The 12,734-nt window shown below is 39.7% G+C and overlaps 1 pseudogene across 1 annotated transcript; it reads left to right on the top strand.

Annotated features, from left to right (window-relative positions):
* Window positions 1-11,306: 11,306 nt before the first annotated feature.
* Window positions 11,307-11,653, top strand: LOC308639404 (developmental pluripotency-associated 5 protein-like; annotated as a pseudogene). Its single transcript has one exon. The product of its transcript is annotated as a developmental pluripotency-associated 5 protein-like (transcript).
* Window positions 11,654-12,734: the final 1,081 nt, after the last annotated feature.

Genomic DNA, 12,734 nt, shown 5'->3' with positions numbered 1-12,734 from the left:
TACTTTTCAAGTTATTTCAGGAAATAGAAAAAGAGGGAGCTCTTCCAAATTCATTCTATGAGACCAACATCACCCTGATTCTGAAACCAGACAAAGACACCTCAAAGAAAGAAAACTACAGACCAATATTTCTAATGAACCTAGATGCAAAAATCCTCAATAAAATCCTGGCAAATCGGATACAAAAACACATCAAAAAAATTGTGCACCATGATCAAGTAGGATTCATCCCTGGGATGCAAGGATGGCTCAATATACGGAAATCAATAAATGTTATTCACCACATCAATAGACTTAAAGATAAGAACCATATGATCATCTTGATAGACACAGAGAAAGCATTTGACAAAGTACAACATCCCTTTATGTTCAAAACATTAGAAAAACTAGGGATAACAGGAACTTACCTCGACATTGTAAAAGCTATCTATGCTAAGCCTCAGGCTAGCATCATTCTGAATGGACAAAAGTTGAAGGGATTCCCTCTAAAATCTGGAACAAGACAGGGTTGCCCTCTATCACCACTTCTATTCAATATAGTTCTCGAAACACTGGCCAGAGCAATTAGACAGACGAAAGAAATTAAAGGCATAAAAATAGGAAAAGAAGAACTTAAATTATCACTATTTGCAGATGACATGATTCTATACCTAGAAGACCCAAAAGGGTCTACAAAAAAACTACTAGAACTAATAAATGAATTCAGCAAAGTGGCAGGATATAAAATCAACACGCATAAATCAAAGGCATTTCTGTATGTCAGCGACAAAACTTCTGAAACGGAAATGAGGAAAAACACTCCATTCACAATATCCTCAAAAAAAAAAATACTTGGGAATCAACCTAACAAAAGAGGTGAAAGATTTATACAATGAAAACTACAGAACCCTAAAGAGAGAAGTAGAAGAAGGTCTTAGAAGATGGAAAAATGTACCCTGTTCATGGTTAGGCAGAACTAACATCATCAAAATGGCGATATTACCAAAAGTTCTCTATAGGTTTAATGCAATGCCAATCAATCCCAATGGCATTTCTTGTAGAAATAGATAAAGCAATCATGAAATTCATATGGAAAAATAAAAGACCCAGAATAGCAAAAGCAACTCTAAGCAGGAAGTGTGAATCAGGCAGTATAGCGATACCAGATTTCAAGCTATATTACAGAGCAATAGTAACAAAAACAGCATGGTACTGGTACCAAAACAGGCGGGTTGACCAATGGTACAGCATAGAGGACACATAGACTAATCCACAAAGTTACAACTATCTTATATTTGATAAAGGGGCTAAAAGCATGCAATGGAGGAAGGATAGCATCTTCAACAAATGGTGTTGGGAAAACTGGAAATCCATATGCAACAAAATGAAACTGAATCCCTTTATCTCGCCATGCACAAAAGTTAACTCAAAATGGATCAAGGAGCTTGATATCAAATCATAGACTCTGCGTCTGATAGAAGAAAAAGTTGGCTCCGATCTACATATTGTGGGGTCGGGCTCCAAATTCCTTAATAGGACACCCATAGCACAAGAGTTAATAACAAGAATCAACAAATGGGACTTACTTAAACTAAAAAGTTTTTTTTTTTTTTCTCAGCAAGAGAAACAATAAGAGAGGTAAATAGGGAGCCTACATCCTGGGAACAAATCTTTACTCCTCACACTTCAGATAGAGCCCTAATATCCAGAGTATACAAAGAACTCAAAAAATTAGACAATAAGATAACAAATAACCCAATCAACAAATGGGCCAAGGACCTGAACAGACACTTCTCAGAGGAGGATATACAATCAATCAACAAGTACATGAAAAAATGCTCACCATCTCTAGCAGTCAGAGAAATGCAAATCAAAACCACCCTAAGATACCATCTCACTCCAGTAAGATTGGCAGCCACTATGAAGTCAAACAACAACAAGTGCTGGCGAGGATGTGGGGAAAAGGGTACACTTGTACATTGCTGGTGGGACTGCAAATTGGTGCGGCCAATTTGGAAAGCAGTTTGGAGATTCCTGGGAAAGATGGGAATGGAACCACCATTTGACCCTGCTATTGCCCTTCTCGGACTATTCCCTGAAGACCTTAAAAGAGCATGCTACAGGGATACTGCCACATCGATGTTCATAGCAGCACAATTCACAATAGCTAGACTGTGGAACCAACCCAGATGCCCTTCAATAGATGAATGGATAAAAAAAATATGGCATCTATACACAATGGAGTACTATGCAGCAATAAAAAATGACAAAATCACAGAATTTGCAGGGAAATGGATGGCACTAGAGCAGATTATGCTTAGTGAAGCTAGCCAATCCCTAAAAAATAAATACCAAATGTCTTCTTTGATATAATGAGAGCAACTATGAACAGAGCAGGGAGGAAGAGCAGGAAGAAAAGATTAACATTAAACAGAGACATGAGATGGGTGGGAAAGGGAGAGAAAAGGGAAATTGCATGGAAATGAAGGGAGACCCTCATTGTTATACAAAATTACATATAAGAGGTTGTGAGGGGAATGGGAAAATAAACAAGGAGAGAAATGAATTACAGTAGATGGGGTAGAGAGAGAAGATGGGAGGGAAGGGGAGGGGGATAGTAGGGCATAGGAAAGGTAGCAGAATACAACAATTACTAATATGGCATTATGTAAAATTGTGGATGTGTAACCGACGTGATTCTGCAATCTGCATTTGGGGTAAAATTGGGGGTTCATAACCCACTTCAATCTAATGTATGAAATATGATATGTCAAGAGCTGTGTAATGTTGTGAACAACCAATAAAAAAAAGAAACACTGCCTCTAAATAAAATGAAAAAAGGGGGGGGTGCTGAGGATGTCACTTAGTGATTAAGTGCCCTTGAGTTCAATACCTAGTACAAAAAAAAAAGAAGAGGGGGTGCATCATCATTCTCTCCTTTTAGAGATGATCTACTCTCTAACTCCCTCTAGAGAGTGCTTTCTTTCCTAATGAAATTTGGTATACTTTTACTACATTTTGTGCCTTGCCTGAATTTTTTTTTTCTGTAAGATTACAAGAACTGAGAAACACAATGTGCTCCCCAGGCTACCATAGATAACATCTCCAGGTAGATAGTGTCATAATGAAATTGAGCTAGTGGACACACAGCTGTCATTTTTGGGAAAATCTGATGTCAGAAGGGTTATGTTGATCATATGAGAATAGCAAAATTACTGATTTCCTCCCATCTCTATTAACACCATAAATATTTACGATTTTTCTTTGTCTGTTAAAAAATAACAGGGCTGGGAGCAGTGGAACATGCCTGTAATCTCAGCAGCTTGGGAGGCTGAGGCAGGAGGATTGGGAGTTGAAAGCCAGCCTCTGCAACTTAGTGAGGCCCTAAGTAACTTAGCAAGAAACTATGTCAAAATATTATACATAGAAGGGCTAGGGCCAGGCATGGTGGCACACGCTTGTAGTCCCAGTGGCTTGGGAAGCTGAGGCAAGAGGATTGTGAGTTCAAAGTCAGCCTCAGCAAAAGTGAGGCACTAAGCAACTCAGTGAGACCCTGTTTCTAAATAAAATACAAAATAGGGCTGGGGATGTGGCTCAGTGGCCAAGTGTCCCCTGTGTCCTATCCCAAGTTCAAATAAACAAAACATAATAAAAAGAAGCTAAAAATTGTTTGCACTTCTCTCTCCCTCCTTCTCCCTCCCTCACCCCGCATCTTATCTTGCTCAGTTTTGTTTTACTCTCAACAGTTTCTCCTTAGTGTAGGAACATGTCCTAGAAGAGACAGAGAGCAAGCCCTGGAAGATCAACATACAGTAAAGGATTAATTTAGGAGGTTCAGGTTTTCTAAACATTGTACTTCATTTTCTCTCTCCCTCTTTCCCTCCCGCCCCCCTTCTCTCTTTGTACTGGAGATTGAACCTAGGGCTACTTAATCGCTGAGTCAAAATAAAGGTATTGTGCCCAATGTATTAAGTCACATCCCCACCCCTTTAAAAATATTTTTTTGAGACAGGGTCTTGATAAGTTGCTTAGGTCGTTGCTAAATTGCTGAGAATGGCCTCAAATTTTCATTTCTCCTGCCTCAGCTTCCCAAGCTGTTGGGATTACCGGCATGTACCACCGAGCCCAGCTTAACCTTGTTCTTTCTGAGCAAAGGTTTACCCCTTTCCCAGCTCCTTGGAGATAACCTCTAACCCCTTTAAAGATCCTGCCTGTTAAGAATTCAGTTTACTTTAGAGTCCATAAGCCATGCCAGACAGTTTATTCCAAAATTGTGATTTATGGTAGTAGTCCTGGGTCATGCATATTAGCCTGAACTTTGAAAACTGAGCAACTATAGTCAGCCACAAAAGTGATCATCTATGCTTATGAGACTGGCCCCAAATAAAAATCCTGGGTATCGTGGGCTGAGGTTGTGGCTTAGCGGTAGAGCACTTGCCTAGCACATGTGAGGTGCTGGGTTTGATCCTCAGCACCACATAAAAATAAATAAACAAAATAAAGGTATTGTGCCCAACTACAACTAAAATTTTTGTAAATCCTGCATATTAAGGTTCAGGTGAGCTTTCCTGGTTGGCAGTGCTTCATGCATGTTACCCTACTTCTTGCTGGGAGAATTAAGCACTGGCTATATGACTCTGCTGGGCAGAACTGGAAGCTTGCTCTCCTTGTCTCTCCCTAGACTCGCTATATGTGCTCTTTTCTATTACTGATTTTAATCTGTATTCTTGGATTATAATAATCTGTAACCACCAGTATAAATCAGTTTTGATGAGTTCTGTGAGTCCTTCTAGTGAGTCACTGAATCTGAAGTTGGTCTTTGGGTCTTCCCTGGAAGTCATTCTTAAGAGTGCGTGATAATTAGTTTGTTCCAGCCCCTTCTGATCTTACTAGAGATTCCTTCTATTCTTGTTTCTAGATTGTGTGAAACTCTCTATTTCAGATGGCTGAATTCAAGTTGGCCTATCCTGTCTGTTGACTATTTTGGTAGTCTCCTGTTCTCAGGTTTGGCTAATGCCCCTTATTTTGTTTTGCTTTTTTTCTATACAGATAATGGTTCTAAAAGCATTTCATGTGGCTATTGGTGACTTGTCCTTACCCATACATATTTGGATATTATTTCTGGACATTCCAGGTATCTATTGCTGTGTAAATAAACCACACAAACACTTAGTTTAAAATAATAACTATTTTATTGTTCATGGTTCTTTGAGTTAGGGATCTGGGGAGGGCTTAGTGAGGATGGCTTGTTTCTTCTCCATATGATGTCTGGGGCAGTTGGAATGAAGTTACAGGATGGAAAATGATTTTATCACAGGACTGAGACCTCTGCCAGTTGTCAGCTGAGACATGAGATATGTGCACGGTCTCTTATGTATCTATTTCTTTTTGCTTTCTTTCTTTCTTTCTTTTTGATGTGTGTGCATGTGTGTGTTTCTTCTCTTTTTGTGGTCTCTTTCTAAAATGCTGTCTCATTCTTCAGAAGGACAGCCTAAAGTTTTGTAAAATATATTTTTATTGTTCTAGTTAGTTATATATGAGAGTAGAATGCATTTTGACACATCATATATAAATGGAGTATAACTTCTCATTTGTTGGGTTGTACATGTTGTAGAGTCACACAGGTCATGTAATCATATATGCACAGAGGGTAATAATGTCCAGTACATTCTTCTATCATTCCTACCCCATACCTTCTCCCCTCCCTTCACGCCCCTCAGTCTAGTCCAAAATATCTCTATTCTTCCCCACCTCCTCATAGCCTAAACCTTTTGATGAGATGTCTAAGCTCCTCTCTCATTAAAGCAGTTCAATCTCTCTTAAGGCCATGGCTCAGAAGTCCCAGGATACCATCCCTAACATATTTTATTGGTCAAACAGAGCATAAAGCCAGTTCAGATGCAAAGAGTGAAAAAAATATCTTCAAGTCTTGATGGGAAGAGTTGGCAAACATGTACAGGTTTGGAAATATTGTTAGCAGCCATACCTGTAGCAAACCTACCACACTGAGGATTCTGTGTCTGCTAGTTTCCTTGTAAATGTTATCTGTGTGTTTTTTTGGGATTTTTGTTGTTGTTTCTCTTCTTATGGAAATGCAACCCAGGGTATTGTACATGCTAGGCAAAGTGTTCTATGACTAAGCTATATCCCAGCTCTGTCCATAGGTTTGATTTTGCTACCTGGTTACTCTGTGTATGCTGGCATAAAGACATTTGCTTTTCTTTTTTTCTCTTTCTTCCTTTTTCTTTTCAGTGCTGGGGATCAAACCCAAGGTGTTGCAACATGAGGATCAATTACAAAACTGCTGCTGCCATCATGGTCTCAGTGTCCCTTCTATTTTTAAGGAAAAATTATCTCAGAAAAGAATATAAATTTGGGGTAAGGGTATGTTATGGTTTGGATGTGGGGTGTCCCCCAAAAACTCACATGTGAGATAATGCAAGAAGGTTCAGAGAAGAAACGATTGGATTATGAATGCCTTAATCCAATCAGTGGTTTAATCCTCTGATAGGGATTAACTGAGTGGTAACTGAAGTGGTGGGGCGTGGCTAGAGGAGCAAAGGTGTTTGTATTTGTATATGGAGAGTGGAGTCACTCTGGCCCTTTCTGCTTTCTAATCACCATGATGTGAGCTGCATCCCTCTGCTACATTCTTCCACCATGTTCAGCCTCACCTCCAGCCCCAAGAAATGGAGATGGACTTCTATGGACTTAGACCTCAGAAACCATGAGTCTTCAGATAAACTTTTCCTCCTCTACAGTTGTTCTGGTCAGATCTTTGGTCACAACAACAAAATAGCTGACTAAAACAGGGTAGAATGAAGAAGAAAAAAATGTTCTCAATGGTTCATTCCCTTGAGAAATTAGGAATAGAAGTCAATAATACACCTGTGGGTACACAGTATGTGTGTGCTTAATTTCCTGTGCTTAAGCAAAAAAAAAAAAAATTGTGGTGCTGCAGTTTGAATTCAGGGCCTTGTGGCATGAGGAGAGATTTAAAAAACCATGCTGCTGCCACCACAGTCCCAGAATCTCTTCTAAGTTTTAAAAAAAAATCTCAGAAAATAACAGAAATTTTGGTGAATTATTGTCCCATGGAAATTATGATTCCATGTGTGTGAGCATGAGTACATATGTGCATGCTTGTGTGTGTTTATCTATCAATAAAGAAAAAAATATTTTTGGTGCTAGGGATCAAACCCAGGGCCTCAGGCAATGCTAAGCATACACTCTACCTCTGAGCTATATCTCTAGCCCTCAACAGAGAAAATTTGAATCATGCATCTAAAGAACGGAAAGATACTCATCACAATTGATAAGTAGAGTTGAACCTCCAAATTACTAAGGGAAGTTGTTATGGTTTGGAATATGAGGTATGCCCCATAAGTTTCTATTAATGCAGGAATATTCAGAGGTAAATTGATTAGATAGGAAAGCTGTAACCTAATCAGTGCATCCTAGTTTGAATGGACTAGATGGTAACTATAGGCAGGTGGGGTAGAGTGGATAAGGTGGGTTCTTCCTGTGGCCCCTCACCCTCCTCTCTCCTTCCTGACTCTGCCATGAACTAAGTAGCTCTGCTCCACTGGACCCTTCCTCTCATGGTGCTGCCTCACCATGGGTCTAGAGAAATGGACCTCCCTATGGACTGCAACCATGAGCTCCAAATCAGCTTTTCCTCCTCTAGCTTGTTCTTTTTTCAATTATTTTGGTCACAGTGATGAAAAACTAAAACAGAGATTGGTACTGAGAGTGGGGTTGTTGCTGTGACTAACCTGACCTTTTGGTTCAGAAGAATTGGTTTGCCAGAGGAATTTCAAATAATTTAGATGTGCAAGCTGGAAAATCTTTACACTGCTACAAGCAGAGCTTAATGGGTGATTCTGGTGGGAATTCAGAAGACCAGAATGGCAATAGGAACAGAAATGCAGACTTTGCTCATTAAATTTCAGAGGGAAATGAGGACTCTATTGGGAATTGGACTAGAGGCTGGCAAAGAACTTGGCTACATTTTGCCCATGTCCTGAGACTCTGTGTGGCTGAATTTAAAAGTGGTAAATTCGTCAGTTTGGTAGAGGAAATTTCAATGCAGTGCAGCATTCAGTCAGTAGCATGGATATTGATGTCATCTTTCAGCTAGGTTTACTCTAAAAAATCTGGAGCAGAAAACAAAGCTAAAGGATTTTAAAAACTTGATGTTTGGCCAGAAAAGTCCATGTAATGCTGGGGCCAAAGAAGGTATACTGGTTAAAGAGATTACAGGTCCTAAATAGATGCTAAGTACTTTGCATGTAAACAATAGAAAAGATGCCTTGAGGGCATCTCAGAAATTTCCAAGACCAATCCCATTGCAGGCTCAAGGGTCTAGATGAGAAAATTCCTTTGAGAAGAGGTCATGTGGGCACTCTTCTCACACTTGGGGTCCTAGGAAGTTGTCTCATCATGCTGTGCTACACAGGCACTCAGAGGCCACTACAGCCATGCCACCAGAGGGACAAGGTACAGTGAAAGCTGATGTCAAACACTGACATCATCCATGTGGTGCTGCAGGAATGCAAGATGCTGACTTTAGGAGATCATGGAGACTTCCACCAAGATTTCAAAGACAGGCCTGGGAAGCCAGGCAAAATGAAGCAAGGTCAGAGTCCCTGTGGGTTATTCATGAGATGGTGATGCATAAAGCTGTGAAGGTGAAGCTAAAGCTGGAATGGAGACCCCAGGAACTAAGCAATGCCATGAATTGGGACTGTCTGCTGAGAAAAGCTGCTGGCTACAGACAGAACTAGGTGTTAGAAATATTGGGGTGCCACAAGAAATTAAACATATGCTTGGAGGTAGCTTGGCAAGATAAACTTTACCTCTGTAGAAGGATGTGCTACAGAACAAAATCTGGCAAGCAAGCACTCCTGGGCAGGCAGCTGCCTGTTTTTATCCCTAATGTAGCATCGTCACTTGCTCTAATAGGAGGAGCTTGGGATTATGATTATTTGATTGGCTAACTTTTAAATTGGGAAGGACAAAGGGAAGGGCTTTAGTTAAAATGGCTATTGTTGGATTCAGGTTGGGGAGCTCAAAATGGCTATGATTAGATCTCACATTCCAATTAAGGCTAAATACTATTGCTGAAAATGTACCACTGGACTTTCTATTTCTCACACAGGTAAAAATAGAGCCCATGTACCCTGCAACTATCAAGATCCAAAGGACCTCCCAAGCCTTTTGGAGAACTGCATTGCCATATATCCTAGATGCTATATGTGAGGTTATAGGACCTGTTTGCCCAGGTGAGTTTCAGACTTCTTTTGGTCCAATCCCTTCTTTCTATGCCATTATTCCTCCCTTTTGGAATGAGCATGTTTACCCTGTGCTATTTTATAGTAGATATATGTAACTTGCTTTTGATTTTTTTTTTTAAAGAGAGAGTGAGAGAGGAGAGAGAGAGAGAGAGAGAGAGAGAATTTTTTAATATTTATTTTTTAGTTCTCGGCCGACACAACATCTTTGTTGGTATGTGGTGCTGAGGATCGAACCCGGGCCGCACGCATGCCAGGCGAGCGCGCTACCGCTTGAGCCACATCCCCAGCCCCTTGCTTTTGATTTTTACAGGGGCTCACAGCAACCAGTTTGCCTTGAGTCTCACAGGATTCTTTCAACTCGGACATGCAGGCAAATCTGGAACTATTAAGATTATGGGAGTCCTGCAGAGGGATTAATGCATTTTACACTGTAAGGTGGACATGAGCTTTTATGGGCCAGAGGTGAAATGTTATAGATTGGATATGAGGTATCCCCCCAAAACTCCTGTTAATAGAGAAATATTCTGAGGCAAAATGGTAAGATTACGAGAACTATAACCTAATCAGACCACCTAGTTTAAACATACTGACTGGGTAGTAACTGTATGTCGGTGGGGTGTGGCTGAACAAGGTGGGCCATTGGGGGCATGCCCTGGAAGAGTTGTTGTTCCTGTGATGCCCCCTATTTCTCTCTCTGCTTCTTGACCCTGCCATGAGCTGATAGCTTTTCCCCACTGGGCCCTTCCACCATGATATTTTCCCTGACCTTCTGGGCCCAGAGCAATGGAGTCATCCATCTATGGGCTGAGACCTCTGAAACCATGAGCCCCAAATAATTTTTTTTTCCTCTAAGTTGTTCTTGTTGGGTATTTTGATTACAGTGACACAAAAGCTGACTAAAACAGAAGGAAAATGGGAATGAACAGAAACTTGACAGAGCCATTAAGTATAAAGAGATTGAGGGCTGGGGTTGTAGCTCAGGGGTTAAGTGCTTGCCTCAAATGCGTGAGGCACTGGGTTCGATCATCAGCACCATAGAAAATAAATAAGTAAAATGAAGATATTGTGTCCATCTATACCTAAAAAATTTCTTTGAACTGGGAAACAACAAAACAGAAACAAGGAAATACAATACAGTCGTAGGCACAAAACTGGGCATACCATTGATAAAGTGAATGAATTTGGTTCATCAGTAATACACAGACTATGAAATTGGGTTAAAAACAAAAGTTATACTGTTAGTGTTAAGTAGTAGGTAGCAGCAAGCAGTGAAATGCATGGCAAGGTTAAGTGTTCTTTAAATTACTTTAGGGTCTTCTTTAAACTTCTTTCAAAGTGAAAGCGAAAGCAAAGTGTGGTAGTTAATTTGTAGAAAATAAACAGCAGTAAAGGAGCGAATATGTCAAAAGAAAAGGATTAATGGGACTAACTCTTGACAGGGTCCATTGATGTTGATGTGAAGCTAGGAATTATGGCTATAGGTGTCTCCATTTGTCTAGGAAGGAAGATTCCTTTAGTAGCGCAAGCACACTAAGGTAAGTTCTAACAAGCTATTGACCCCAATGCCCATATTAACATGAGATTGATTTGTAAATGAAGCTCCCCTAAATAGGATGGCCACTATGACCATTCCGGAGACAACCAACTAAGGTCAAAAACTCCACCACCCAATGTGAAGGAGGAGTTGAACACCTGATTGGCAAAGAGTACAGAAGATGGTCCCCAGTTCTCCTGGCAAACATTAAACAGTAACAAATTTGGAGATATCATTATCTCCCTTTTCATTCTCTGCTCAGAGTTGGCCCATTCTCTCTCTTGAGAGTGCTCTCTGCTTAAGACTCAATTTGCTTTTACTTTACTTTTACCTCACTTTCACTTATAATAAAGTTATTTTGCATGCCTTTTTGTGTCTGACTTTAAATTTTCTTTCATCAGAACACAAGAACCAAGGTTTGGAATTTCAGCTCCCTGCTTTCCTATGACAGTAGGACTCTCCTCCACTGGAGAGTAGTTGGTTTCTAGGGACTCAAGATGGATAAGCTCCTAGATGGTAGAGATATCCCACCATGGGTGAAAGTTCCCAAAAACCTGAAAGACCCAGAGGTGTTAGAGGTCCAGATGTGACTACTGGAAGCCCTGTTCAGCCCACACAGATCTCACATCCCTTACATTGAGCCATAAGCAAGGCCATGCTTGCACTGAAGACTCTGGAATCTTCAGATCTCACCGAGGTCATGGTTTATGGCTCCTATTTGTTTAAGCTCGATACCAAGTTGATGCTTCAGTCCATGGCTGAGTGGCACCACCAGTAGCAGAAGAGAATGCTCAAACTCGAGGAAGCCAAGAATGCCCATGAACTAGGTCCTTCGGTGAAGTGAAGCCAATTTCCAGCCAAAGTGACCAGGACTAGGATATAGAGATGAGGTTGTGACCAGAGATGGAATGGGTCTGGCTTGGTTTAAATTCTTCTATAACTTATACAGCCAAAGGAATTAAGGAAAACCTAGATGTTTTGGGGTCTCTTCCTTGCTCTGAGTCCTGATATGAATTTCTCTTTCCAAGGTTGCTAATGAAAGAATTAAGCTTTTTTTTTTAAAGATTTTAAAAATTTGTTTTTCATTAGGATATTACACCTTTTTTCAGAAAAACTATAACAGAAATTATACAAGTCACTTTTTGTGAAACATTAATATTTAGCAATGTTTTCTTTAGCTGAAATGTTATTTCAGTTGTAAAAACCATCTCCGGTTACAAAACAACATAATCAGAAACCTTATCAGATTTAACTTGCTTTTACAAATATCCTAAGAATTCTTTAGCTAAATAGTATTTTCAATAGAAAAACATAATTTTAAAAAGTTTGGTATCTTTCTGTCATTTTATGTACATATATTAACTGTCTCTTTATAGAATGTGATCTCATTAAGCACTGTAAAATAAAGGCAAGAGCTCATCACCTTTTAACAAAAATATTTTGTATGCAACAACTGCAAGTATCAAAGATATCATTTAGTGATTAAAACTGCCTGCTACAAAATATTAAACAAAATATATTTATTGGATTGTTTTTCACTTTTCAGCCACCCTCTGGCATCAAAAATAAGGATATCCCATTAATAAAACCTGCAGTACAATTGGCTCAGTGGTTAGTTTGGTTCACTCTGTCCCCACCTTCCATTATTCTTTTTTTCTCCCCAAATGCCCCCACGCCCCCACAGTGGCACCATATTATTAAAAATATTAAGTTCCTGGGATTTATGTTTCACATCAAGACATCATTTGAGTAATTTCAAATGATGTACAGCTCTTCATGTAAAAAAGATATTTTGTGGTCACAATTATCTCAAAAAGTAATTATATTCAAATAACCTGACATATCATGCCTTAGCAATTACAAAACCATGATTTTGACACATGGCAATTTATAAGTTAGGCAAATGTGAAATTCTAAAAGATGTG

The sequence above is a fragment of the Spermophilus citellus genome, assembly GCF_964194105.1.
Source record: "Spermophilus citellus genome assembly, chromosome: X".
Lineage (NCBI taxonomy): Eukaryota > Metazoa > Chordata > Mammalia > Rodentia > Sciuridae > Spermophilus > Spermophilus citellus.
Note: the sequence above shows the minus strand (reverse complement) of the source record. Positions and strands in the feature narration are given on the sequence as shown.